Source organism: Homalodisca vitripennis, chromosome 4 (genome assembly GCF_021130785.1).
Source record: "Homalodisca vitripennis isolate AUS2020 chromosome 4, UT_GWSS_2.1, whole genome shotgun sequence".
Lineage (NCBI taxonomy): Eukaryota > Metazoa > Arthropoda > Insecta > Hemiptera > Cicadellidae > Homalodisca > Homalodisca vitripennis.
In genome coordinates this window covers 36,209,334-36,222,785 of record NC_060210.1, presented here as the reverse complement: position 1 = coordinate 36,222,785, position 13,452 = coordinate 36,209,334, and positions in this window count along the sequence as shown.

Genomic DNA, 13,452 nt, shown 5'->3' with positions numbered 1-13,452 from the left:
ACAGATAGTTAGATTGTACCCATTTTTATGCCACATTTTCAAGTATAATATTCATGTTGTTTAGAAATGTATTTATCCTACGATTTTCTTGTTGCTATTGAAACGTCTATTTACAAATTTTCACTAACGATTAGCCAAATTCTACAGAATGACATGAACCATCATTAATCTCAATATTTCTGGTATTGAAATAAAATTTCATAAAAAGTACATCTGTCAATTAATTCTTGAGTAATCATGTGGAAATATAGACAGAAACGACAGTTTTAAAGATCCCTAAGTCTTGATTCAATAATAATCAAGCTGTTAAAACAGACTTGGCACAGCGCAAGAATGTAATCTTTATTAACTCCATTTAAATAATCACTTAATTTTATGAAATTTTGTAATGGCTTGAATTAAATTAAATTTATCATATTATATTTCAATTCTAAATTACAAAACCAAAAACTCAATTACCTTAGATAATTAGTAGTTTTATTCATTTTAAATACTGTATTTATGCTTAGATATTTTTTATGGTATTATAACGTTTCGACTTATAAATAGTTTATAATTTACAAACTAGTTATTAGTAAAAATTTGATTTTGAATATATTAATCCAATATTACAGTATTATTACTATTAACAAAAAACTTTTTTTAATAATAAAACATTGTAAATTTATAGTATTTAATCTGTGATTGCAATAGTATACAGTTAAAATATAAGTTAACTAATAAAAACCAGCAAAACTAAACAAAGGAGAAATGACCTTATTAAAAATACGTGCACTTCAAATTGTTCAAATACAAAATACCCAACGTAATAATGCAACAAACAGTTTTTGGCGTTTTTTTCTATTTGAATGATTCGTTTTTAGAAGCAGAATATCAAAGCGCTCAGTTTGACAAACAAGCCGAGACAGGGTTTACGTGTTGCTCTGTCTTTCTGTATCGAGTGACTGAATAAATAACGCACTTTTTGATGGTAAAGTGTCCTTTTAGCTATTTTAAGGAGCCCGAAAATACATAGTTTGTTGTGTGTAATATGGATATATTTAAGATGATAAAAATAAGAAATGATAATTTATTAAGGTTAAAATAAAATTCAAGATATAATAAATTCAGTAATTCCAATTTAAGTTTGTTTATTATCCCCAATATTAAGTTACTTTTTGTTTAATGAAGTTTTTCATTAAGTGAAAGACGTATATACGTACAGTAGCAGCGATTAAAATGTTATAGTGCTTTTACTTTATTTATATCCTTTAACACATTAAAACGTATTTATTGGTTCACTTTCTTACATGTCTGCCAAGTACAAGTTTTATAAACTATTTTTTACCAAATGTTCGTAGATCTACAGATTTAAATTTCCAATAGAGCTCAGAACTATGCATTCATCTCGTATGTAGAAAGGTGAGTGATTCACCGACTGATTCACCAATGCCGAGTGAAAACTTTAAGGATATAGACAGGAAACTGGGTAACTCTTATGCCATAAATGATGCTTACTAATGAAGAATCTTTCTCTCCGACTTCAGAGCCCGGCCCCACTGCCCTCTAAGATTGCGAATATTTCCATAACAAATGTATTTTTGTATTCCCAATTTACAAATGAATGGAAAGAAATTTTTAAATATAATAAATAGTTGTTTTTGTTTGTTAAGGTCATATGCCTCATAAATTTAATTAAATTTTTAAAATTTGTGTCCAATGATAGTCTTTAAACCATACAGTATAGTTTATAGCAACTTTTTATTACACTTCTTATTAATTTTATCTTTTATGCATTTAAACAAATTCGCAATATTTAACATAAAGATATAATTTTAATTGTAATTACACACATCAAACTCAACCATGGTGCCAGATTTATACTCATACTTCAGTCGAACCAAAAGTGCTCATACAAGCGCATGGCCTAAAATCAAAACCATCAATCAACATCTATTGCTCTTAACCAGGAACACTTAAAAATATGTACCTACAATATGCACATATTCTTTACCATTTATTGTGGCACAAGTGCGTTGACTAAAATGCTGAAGATTTTAATCTAAGGAATCATCTACGATGGCCCAAAATATTTCGGTTCTTATTGAAATATTTGTAGCTATCCAATCAACAATCATTATTGGAGAAAAATTCAAGTTGTTTCTCAGTTAATTTTGTAAACCATTTCAATCTCCAACGTCACGGCTTTAAACTTAAATTAAAATTATCTTTAAGCTTAAATCTAAAATGGATCAGGATATTGGGATATCGTATCTCAAGAGTCATTAGGATGAAATTTCAAAGTAATGTGCCCACGTTGTACTTTGTTACAACTCTTAATTAATGCTTGCGAAGTACCGGGTAACTGCTCCTAGTAATACAAGTAGGCTATATACATTTTTGAGAAAGAATAAAGATTTACCAAAATTGGTTTTTGTTTAATATTTTTAGTACTATTGTAAGGATAGTTGTAGTGCAAACGAGGAAATCCCTATATAAAATGTTTTAAAACAGACCGAATACAATCATGTGATATTTTTTCGGTGTTAACATATCTAAATAAATAACACACCCATTTTTTTACATAAGTTTTAATCTATAAGAGCAAAATGTATAATCAACCTAAAATCATCAATTAACTACTATTGTGTTTGTAATGCGTTAACGTTTTGTTTAGATGGTATTGTGTTGTTATGTTGGGCTGTGTTTATAATTTCGTTGTTTTGTCTCTGTGTTAATCTTGTGTCATGACTGCATTGTGTGCTGTGGTAGTGTCGTATTAATCCTCTCATATTTGTGTTTTTATAATGTTTACGTTGTGTTTGAAATGTGGTCGTGTTTGTGCTGTGTTTGTAATATATAGGGGCATGCCTGAACATGTTAGTTTGATCTCTGGCCTAAATATTATTTTATCTATCTTCGACAAATAACGCCCTTTTCTTAAGGCCTCTTTGTTTTTGTTTGCGGCGGGCCTTGTGGAGATATGTTGGTCGACGCTCCTCTCCTAAACTTCACTATATCTGACCTTTATCGTATAATGTGATTTTTGTCTTTATTTTGTGTCGTTATTGTGTAAAGTTTGTGTAAATTTGTTTTTCTGTGTGTTTATTTTGCTTGGTTTGTGTCGGGTGTGTTGAGTTTAGTTTAAATTCAGTTTGTGTTTTAGTGCTTTTCGTGTTGTGTTTCTGTTTGTGTCATGTCGTGTTTGAGTTTTGTTGCATTTGCTTCGGGATTGTGTTATGTTTGTTTTTGGTTGATTTCTTGTTTTGTTTGTATCGCGTTGTATTTGTGTCTAGTGGCTTTTTTGTGTGTTTATATTATGCTTGATCTGGCCAACTTTGTCGTAAACGTTTGTCTATAATTCACTATAGCTAAAAAAAATATGTAACCTAAAGCGATAGCACATTTCTTGTGCTAAAATACAGAAAATAGTTCAATTGGATTGTACTAGTAGTAGTATAATTTATTAGTAAATAAAAAATCATAGTGAAAATTTACAAATAAATTAATAAATCTACATACAATTAATTTTGCATAAATGAGTACATAGCACGAGAAGAAATAAGAAGTACTGATATGAATTTAGTTGCCTTCATGATTATATTCAATTCAAGGATTTTACCAAGGTCCAATAAACAATCAAGTTTTGAAAAACAAATTTAGTCTCAGCAGCTTATTTACACTTTAGTTGAATTTACTGAGCTTAACACTTTGCAGCGACCGTCATTCAAGTATTTAATGAGAAACTTGAGATCCAAAAGCCATTTAACTTAGAAGTTCCTGCGGTGTATGTTAATAGCTTTGGATAATTGCTTTTATAATTGAGCTGAAAATGAGCAATCAATTTGTTTCATGAATAAAACGTCCATCTGACTATGGTACTAATCATCTTTAAGCCTCCAAAAGTGAGAGAGTTTTAAACGTTGCGGAATTCTAACCGTAACGAGATTCAATCGGCAGAGGGGTAGGTCATAACTACTTCTATAAGAAAAGTATTGAATAAGATTTATTAGCCTTTATCTTATAGCCTACAATATATGTAGGAAAATTTCAAAACAATCAATAAAGTAGATTGTAAGCTACAGATTCCTAACTAATTGGTAAATTACTCGTTAAATTTGCATTGATCTGAAATGAACCACTGTTCTTAACTTGATAATATTTGTCTTCCTCTAGGATATGCTACAAAACTTTGGCTTTGCCAACGTGTTGCCAAATTTCCTTGAGAGAATTGTACCATCACCAAGCAACTAAAAAGTAAATAAAAATATACCTAGATAAGACACACAGAAGAGATATTTTACCCTCCTGAGTGATAGTATTTGCTGATGCTGGGCATGTTATTAAATCATTTTTAAAGCGATTCGTATTAAAATATGTAGAGTTTATAAGAAATAGTTAGGTCAGAGTTTTATAATAGTCAGTTAAAACTAGGATTGATTTTTGATTTCTTCTGTTTTCAGCGTGGAAGAAAAACCACATTATAAATAAAATTCTATTAATAACAATTATTCCACAATAAAAGACTTAATAACAAATAAATTAACGACAATATTCCTCCAATCAGTACATAACACAATCTACTCATAAATTTAACTATTATATTAATTTTTTTAAATATAATAAAGTTATCTATAATTTACATTTTGAGTACCGATAAAACAACATTAGGATTTAAAACAATCATCTCTTCTCTCCTTGATGTATACAATGTCTAGTTATAATAAGACGTACGGTTATATATTCAGTAAAAACGTTTCGATACATTGGCGCACATATATCTGGTTGATTATTTAAAAATAAATTTATTCGGAAAACTTAATCCTACGAGAAAACCTCTCCAGCTATTCTTGAGTCGGAATTAACACATTTACGTAGATTTGCCTTGAGCAAGAATACCCACAGAGAATCTTAACCAGGACTTTGATGTAGCGACAGAACGCTAATATACTAACTAGGTTAGAGCTACTCTACCTTAAATCGCTAGAAACTGATGATAGAATTGAATTAAAATATCACTAGTGTAAACTGAGATTATTATATAATTCAATTATACCAATGATGACTGTATGTTTATTAAACTTAATATTATAATGACAATAACGTGTGATTAAAATTAATATTCTTAACATTTCTATGAAAAATGTTGAACACACCATCGGTCGGTTAGCAAAGCTTATATAATAAGTCTTTTTTAACATTAAAGATCTGTGAACATATATATCATATAACATTTGAAACAATTAATTTAAATTTACTGAGAATCACAAATTTTATGTATTAGCCTATTAATATGATGGTGCATGTCACTCTGAGCGTAAGTAAATTTTTATATTAGTCTTGTATGTAACCGTAAAGGCAACGAGAAAATGCAGAACAAATAGATTTTTGAATAAACTGAGTACAATTATAGGGCTATTTAACATGTCACATGTATACACGGAATGAGTTACTCGGATGAATTGGTTAGAAACTTTCTATGCGTTTTCAGGGTTCTTCTGTACTCCAATTTCGGTGATAAGAATGTGACTGTATTAGATTTTGTTGAGATTCTAAGTAGCCTAACTATTTGCAAGATATTTTGAGAAATATTTTATCTGTAGACTTTAGTCTTTGCGCAAAACTTCATTTTCACATAGATAATAATGATTCCAATGTTGGTGCATATCTTCCATGCGGGTTTTTCGATAATAATTGTAATGTTTTGACATTTTATTGAGTAAACAGTATTACATAACACATAATTAATATTTCTCTTACGTTTAGATTACATTCAGAAAATCACGCTCATTTCTGTAAGAATAGATTTAAAATACAATGCTATTGCTGTTATTGTTTTGATCATCTTCTAATAAACATAGTATAACTCTATATGCTTAAGGGATATCTACGAGGGATATCTCGTATATCCATTCTCGGCTCCCTTTGTATTAACATTGGTACGGAGGAGAGCCATTGAGGGACAAAGTGAGCGGGCCCGTATATTCTGGTTGGCCGTTTCCACCGCAGATAATTTCTGTAGGGCTCAATTCGGCTTCTTCCCATCGATGAGTAAACTTATACTCATTTTGCTGTTGATTGCATTCATTCTAATGCTACAAGGTAGGAGTAAACGACACCTCGTGTCACGTAAAAAGCTTCGCCATTTCATTCTCGAAATCTCCTGTGAAAAAGAGGCAGTATCTCGTATTCCTTTTTTCATCCCTTGGTAGAGAAAAAGAAAAGTAAGAGACTAGAAAGGGTTCAATGGTGTTCAGCAAAATTTTATAGAAGGATACGCACCATCATTTACATTGTGTAGGGTAGCATTACGATGTTAATAACATTTATCAAATATATTAAGCGCTTTATTGTAGTAAAATATTACAGAAAAGTATTTCTTAATCTCAAGCAAATAATTATAATAACTGCCAATCGAGATATGAGTTGGTTATTTACTATTTTGATTTCAGCATAGAAGTAGAACAGAGTTTTCAGAATATTTACTAATACATTTGATTCAAAAAAATAAAGATTACAATTCATAAGTATATCTCAATAAAATTTATAATGCTCGAGACGTAATATATAATGTTAAACTTATATAAGAGAAAGCGCCTGTGAGAGAATAAAGCTCAGCAGTCTTTGTAAAAAGGTACGTAAACGTTCTATTTATAAACTCTATGTCGTACGCATTGAATTGCTATTGCATTCCTTTAGCATAATAATGGAAAATTTTCTAATGGCACAAGAATATATTATGTAATATATAATGTTATATACATACAGAAGTGTATGTGTAGAAATGTAAATGCCTAATATGAATTATTTATGATTAGATATAATTATATTACCAAAACTTTATTTTAAATTAGTTTCATGTTTACAAGGTAAGACAGCATTAAAAGCCCCAGACTGCAATTACGCTGTGTGACTGAGTACCTAGTAACAAGAGGTTTTCATTAAATGTAACATCCTTGTTTGAAAGGACCCTCTGAACAGGCCTACGTGGGCAATACGACGCTGTTGCGGTGATGTCATTAAGTTTGGATGATATTGCCGGGCAGATCCACGTCAAGCCTGGAGTATTGTCGGACTCCTAGGCCGTGTAACAGTAGGTACAAGTATAACACAGCTATGACTATATTATTATGTGTGATACTTTACAACCCAAACTGGTATTCTAAAGTACTGAAAATTCCAATCACTTTTTTAATCTTCAATTAAAACTTACTTAAAATTATGTATTTCCTTATAAAATAATGGAGATTTAATTCACTGATAAATAATCACAACTTACCCACTCTAACTTTACAATCTATTTTACAGTACTATAAAATTAACTAGGATTTTATGTAAATCTTTCTTGGGTGGATGAAAAACTCATCTAAACCCAATAAAATACAACTAATCAACCGATGCACTCCAGTATCGAAGTACCTTACATTGCATTGCTGAGGAAAAGTTGCTACTCTTTTACATATTGATATGAAAGACAATACAGTTCTTTCGTAAACCAATAGGAAACTATATACCATGCTTCAAGTCTCCAGGATAAACTTAAGTGTTATATCATTGTTGGGCAGACAGACAAACAGACGACATCATAATTTTGGACGTACCGGATCCATAATAATGATAATTTTGACAATGGTAATGTTTTCAAGCAGGCCGCCTCCACGACTTTAGCTACAAAATCCCTAATGTAATCCTACAAAAATATACTTCTATATTTGTAAATGTTACACCTAAATATTGTATATTTTAGTTTTCTGAAATATATGAATATATATAAATATGTAAATAAAATGGATATATATTCAATTAATTTTACAACTGTATATGTAAGGAATGCTTCATCGACACAACGCCAGCACTATGATCATTCTCAATTAATTTTATTTAAATTAAACATTTTAGCAAATATATTTGTTTTATATAACCATTATATTTATAATAACTCTTTACTATCGAGTTTTTAAATTTAAATTTATTCGAATATTAGGGAACACTTAACTTATATTTATAAAATAGAATTTAAAATTATGTCTAAATTAAGTTTCAAAGTTCCTAGTAATTTAGGCACCTCTCATCATCATTCTGTAGTAGTGACTACACACACTCGATCTATATACAGCAGATATGTATATACATATATATATATATATATATGTATATACATATATATATATATATATATATATATATATATATATATATATATATATATATAGCCTATTAAATTATCTAAAAGTAGAAACTAAAAGATAAGTTTCTCGGAATCTACAAGATTTATATAATAGGGGAAGTTAAAATTACAAAAATAGATTAACTATATCAACTAAAAGGTCGTCCTTGTGAAAATAATGTTTGATCGATTATTATATTACATTTGTATAGATCATTACATTATTTAATTTAATCAGTATAACTCGTAACCGAATTTTGTACTCTTTATAAAATTTTTACCTGAACATAGGCTACAACATTATTGATTTTATTAACATATTTTAAATTTGGAGTGTAGAAGGAAAAGCAGACATTTGACACTCCCCAGAGATATTGTTTTGTATATTATAAAATATGGATTTAAATCACGTTACTATCTTGCATTATTGTTGTTAAATATATAAATCATTGTCACAGTCGACAGTGAAAAAATTTAGTTTGAATACTAAATAACAATAGAAATACATTTTAATGAATACTTCTTTGGTACCTTAGATAAGTTTAAAAACCCGCTATCAAACCTGAATAATTTATAGCAATATTCGAAACTTTTGTACACTTAACAACAAAGCCAGTCAGATTCTAAAGTATGTCATTGGAAAATAACAGAAATTGGCATTTTAAGTTTATATCAGCAAATTGGTTTATTTTAAGTTCTAGAAAACAAAATGTTCCGTAAAAATAAAATTCTCCTAACAAATCAGATACAATCAAACGTATATTTCAAATAAAAACTGGCTGTAAGTTTAGTGGTAAAGAACCCAGATTTATTCATCTCGAAGCAATAAAAATAAAAATATCAAAGATGAATGACGTAAAATTGATAGAAACAACTTTCTGAACTCGTTTTTCACAATTATTAGCGATTCATTTTTACGATTAAGATTCATTTTTATCCATCAAAACAGTAAATAATGAAGGTAGAAATAACTGTGAAAATTATGATAAACAGTGAATATCCACTAAGTGAAGATTCGAATTTAAAATTTGAAGAACTGCTCAGAAATAAATCATACGTTGACTAAATAAACAAATTTGAAAACTTTAATCTTATTGTTGAAAAGTTATGTTAGCTAAAAATATATATGTTTTTTATACATTTTCCTTTTACACATATATTGTCCTAACTTTTTGGTTATATTCAGACCATGACAAATGTATTATGGTGGGGCTAGAAAAATAAAATATACAATATTTAGGTGTAAAATTTACAAATATAAAAGTATATTTTTTTAGGATTATATCAAAATAATATTGAAACTGATTTTCTGCCCATAATTTAAGGTAATTTATTTCATTATAAATCCACTTAAATACAATAAAGTATATTTGTATAAGTGTTTATGCCCTACTGGAAAATCAGTCTCAATTCAAATAACTGGCTTTGCTTTTACATGTCATATGTTTAAAACTCATATTATAATTGAACTCAGTTTGTTTAAAACTCTATCTTTGTTACTCATAAGGTCAATGTAAAAATATTCGCTACTCGAATACCAATAAGTAACATGCATCATCGTTGAACTCAGAGTTTTCTCCATCGAAATGAAGCTAAATCTAGAATTCCAAGAATATGGGTTACTTCGTGATTGATATATCGTGCGGACAGACAGGGGTGAGGGTTAGAAACCAAATCTTTCCAGCTCCTCGAGTGATAAGATTCCGTAGATTATTACGTGCTGTAATTACGATTTATTTATTACCGGTTGTTTAGTCAAAGATTTTTGCGCTAATAGAGAGCATAGTATAATCAATACAAGTGACAAACATAAGTCAAGCAACAGCTATTAAAATTAAGAGTTTATAAAGCTATATTGTAATGTATTTCCTGGAATAACTCATTACCTCCTTATGAGTGGACGTAATCCATATAAATTTAAAAATCCCTGCATGGATCCCTGTGGATTGCTGCAAGACCTATATTAAACTGAATCATCGATATTGCTGGAAAGGATTAAGAATACAATGGAACAAGACTATTGTCCGTTTTTACTTATAAATCCTGAATATATCAGCATAGACAGCAATTTTACAATGATCCAATAATAACACAAAGTGTTATGTATGGAGAGCTAACTTTGTAAGTCCATTACAATGTTTGTGTGCGGGTTTTCTAACTATATAACACCCTAGTAATATAAATCTTGTTGCGCAACCTGATGAATGACATAAGTCTAAGAGCGAAGTTAACACTTTATTACAGAATGATAATAATACAATAGTGTGTATAAATATATTTACATACTACATAAATTATAGTAATAGCCTCTCATATAAAAAATGTTAAAATAATAATTAGAAGCATTTAATGATATTTCAATCCTCTCAATTGCTATAATAACTACAAGGAGTCTGATTGTTACTAGTTACTAATTAAACCATTGTCATGGCATAGAATGTAGAGCCTGGATTCGATATACCTGTGTCTGCAGCTAGTCCCAGAGGAATTTACAATGTTCATGCATTATGAATTTTCATACTCGGAACCCATTCATTAAGTAAACACAGTATAACCGGCTTTAAGGAATTATAGACAGGAAATTAATATGCAGGTATATTTTAAAAATATAAAAAGCCTTTTAATTCTTTTAAATCCTTGACCAGACAAAACCTTTCTGGTTACATGTATAAGTGATAAAAATATTTAAATAATTGTTAAAATGTAATTCGGATAATTCATAATAAGCATGAAGTATATTATGTGTTAATTGTTATTAACACATAATATGGAAAGCGTAATTTTAATTTATTTAACAGAAATTTCTCATAAACTCCATTAATATTTGTAATATAAATTTATAGTTTTAAACATCGCCTGATAACCTTTCCTAATAGCCAAATATCTAGACAGTTTAGTTCAGTGATCTGCCACTCGTGGAGATAAGTTGCACATAAGTTTTTGCTGTACCCTGTGTAGGATTAACAAAGACGTATTGGAAAATCTAATCACAACGTAAAATTTGCCTTTGACACTGTCCTATATATATATATATATATATATATATATATATATATATATATATATATATATATATATGGTTTTACTAAAGAGAAATGGTACTCGGTTTCATTGTACTATTTGACAGCAAAGTAATCCTGGGATCCACAACAATGCATCAACTTACCACATATCAGTAAATAAGTGGTAAGCACCAAATTTCGACAACTAGGGATTCAGTTGGGTAAGGTTAATCAGGATTGACAGTTTATCATTTAAATTTTAATGGCAGTTCTAGAATAATACATCTTATTCAAAAAATAATAATCTATTGGCTTTGTTGCATGTATACAAGTATAAATGCATTGAATAAGTTTAACATATTTAAACATAGACATGCATTGATATAGCAAGAAAAACATTGGAACAGCAGAAGAAAGTTTACACCATAATTAACCTCTTTCTACTCATGTGATTACTTAAAGCAAATTAAGGGCAAAAGCCACTGAAATAACTTATCTAAAATTACATTCCACAAACATTAAACATTATTTTTGAAACCCACCAGTCAAGCAAGTAACTTCATCACACGTATGTTAACACTGAAAAAATATCACATGATTGTATTCGGTCTGTTTTAAAACATTTTTATATAGGGATTTCCTCATTTGCACTACAATTGTTCTTACCATCGTACTAAAATATTAAACAAAAACAAATGTTGGTAAATTTTTATTCCTATTAAAAAATGTATATATTTGTATTACTAGGAGCAGTTACCCGGTACTTCGCAAGCACATTACATCGTGGGCACATTACTTTTAAATTTCATCCTAAAGACTCTTGAGATAACATATCCCAATCTCCTGATCCATTTTAGATTCAAGTTTAAAGATACGTTTAATTTAAGTTCAAGGCCGTGACGTTGGAGATTGAAATGATTTACAAAAGTAACTGAGAAACAACTTGAATTTTTCTCCAATAATGATTATTGATTGGACAGCTACAAATATTTAAGTAACAACCGAAATATTTTGGGCCATCGTAGAGGATTCCTTAGATCAAAGTATTCAGTACTTAATCCAACGCACTTGTAACATAATAAATGATAAAGAATGTATGGATATTGTGGGTACATATTTTTAAGTGTTCCTGGTTAAGAGCAATAGATGTTGATTGATGGTTTTGATTTTAGGCCATGCGCTTGTATGAGCACTTCTGGTTCGACTGAAGTATGAATATAAATCTGACACTATGGTTGAGTTTGATGTGTGTAATTACAATTAAAATTATATATTCATGTTATAATTTAAACATGTTTTACGCATTTAAACAAATTCGTAAAAGATTAAATTAATAAGAAGTGTAATAAAAAGTTGCTATAAACTATACTGTATGGTTTAAAGACTATCATTGGACACAAATTTTAAAAATTTAATTAAATTTATGAGGCATATGACCTTAACAAATAAAAACAACTATTTATTATATTTAAAAATTTCTTTCCATTAATTTGTAAATTGGGAATACAAAAATATATTTGTTATGGGAATATTCGCAATCTTAGAGGGCAGTGGGGCCGGGCTCTGAAGTCGGAGAGAAAGATTCTTCATTAGTAAGCATCATTCTATGGCATAAGAGTTACCCAGTTTCCTGTCTATATCCTTAAAGTTTTCACTCGGCATTGGTGAATCAGTCGGTGAATCACTCACCTTTCTACATACGAGATGAATGCATAGTTCTGAGCTCTATTGGAAATTTAAATCTGTAGATCTACGAACATTTGGTAAAAAATAGTTTATAAAACTTGTACTTGGCAGACATGTAAGAAAGTGAACCAATAAATACGTTTTAATGTATTAAAGGATCTAAATAAAGTAAAAGCACTATAACATTTTAATCGCTGCTACTGTACGTATATACGTCTTTCACTTAATGAAAAACTTCATTAAACAAAAAGTAACTTAATATTGGGGATAGTAAACAAACTTAAATTGGAATTACTGAATTTATTATATCTTGAATTTTATTTTAACCTTAATAAATTATCATTTCTTATTTTTATCATCTTAAATATATCCATATTACACACACCAAACTATGTATTTTCGTGCTCCTTAAATTAGCTAAAAGGACACTTTACCATCAAAAAGTGCGTTATTTATTCAGTCACTCGATACAGAAAGACAGAGCAACACGTAAACACTGTCTCGGCTTGTTTGTCAAACTGAGCGCTTTGATATTCTGCTTCTAAAAACGAATCATTCAAATAGAAAAAAAACGCCAAAAACTGTTTGTTGCATTATTACGTTGGGTATTTTGTATTT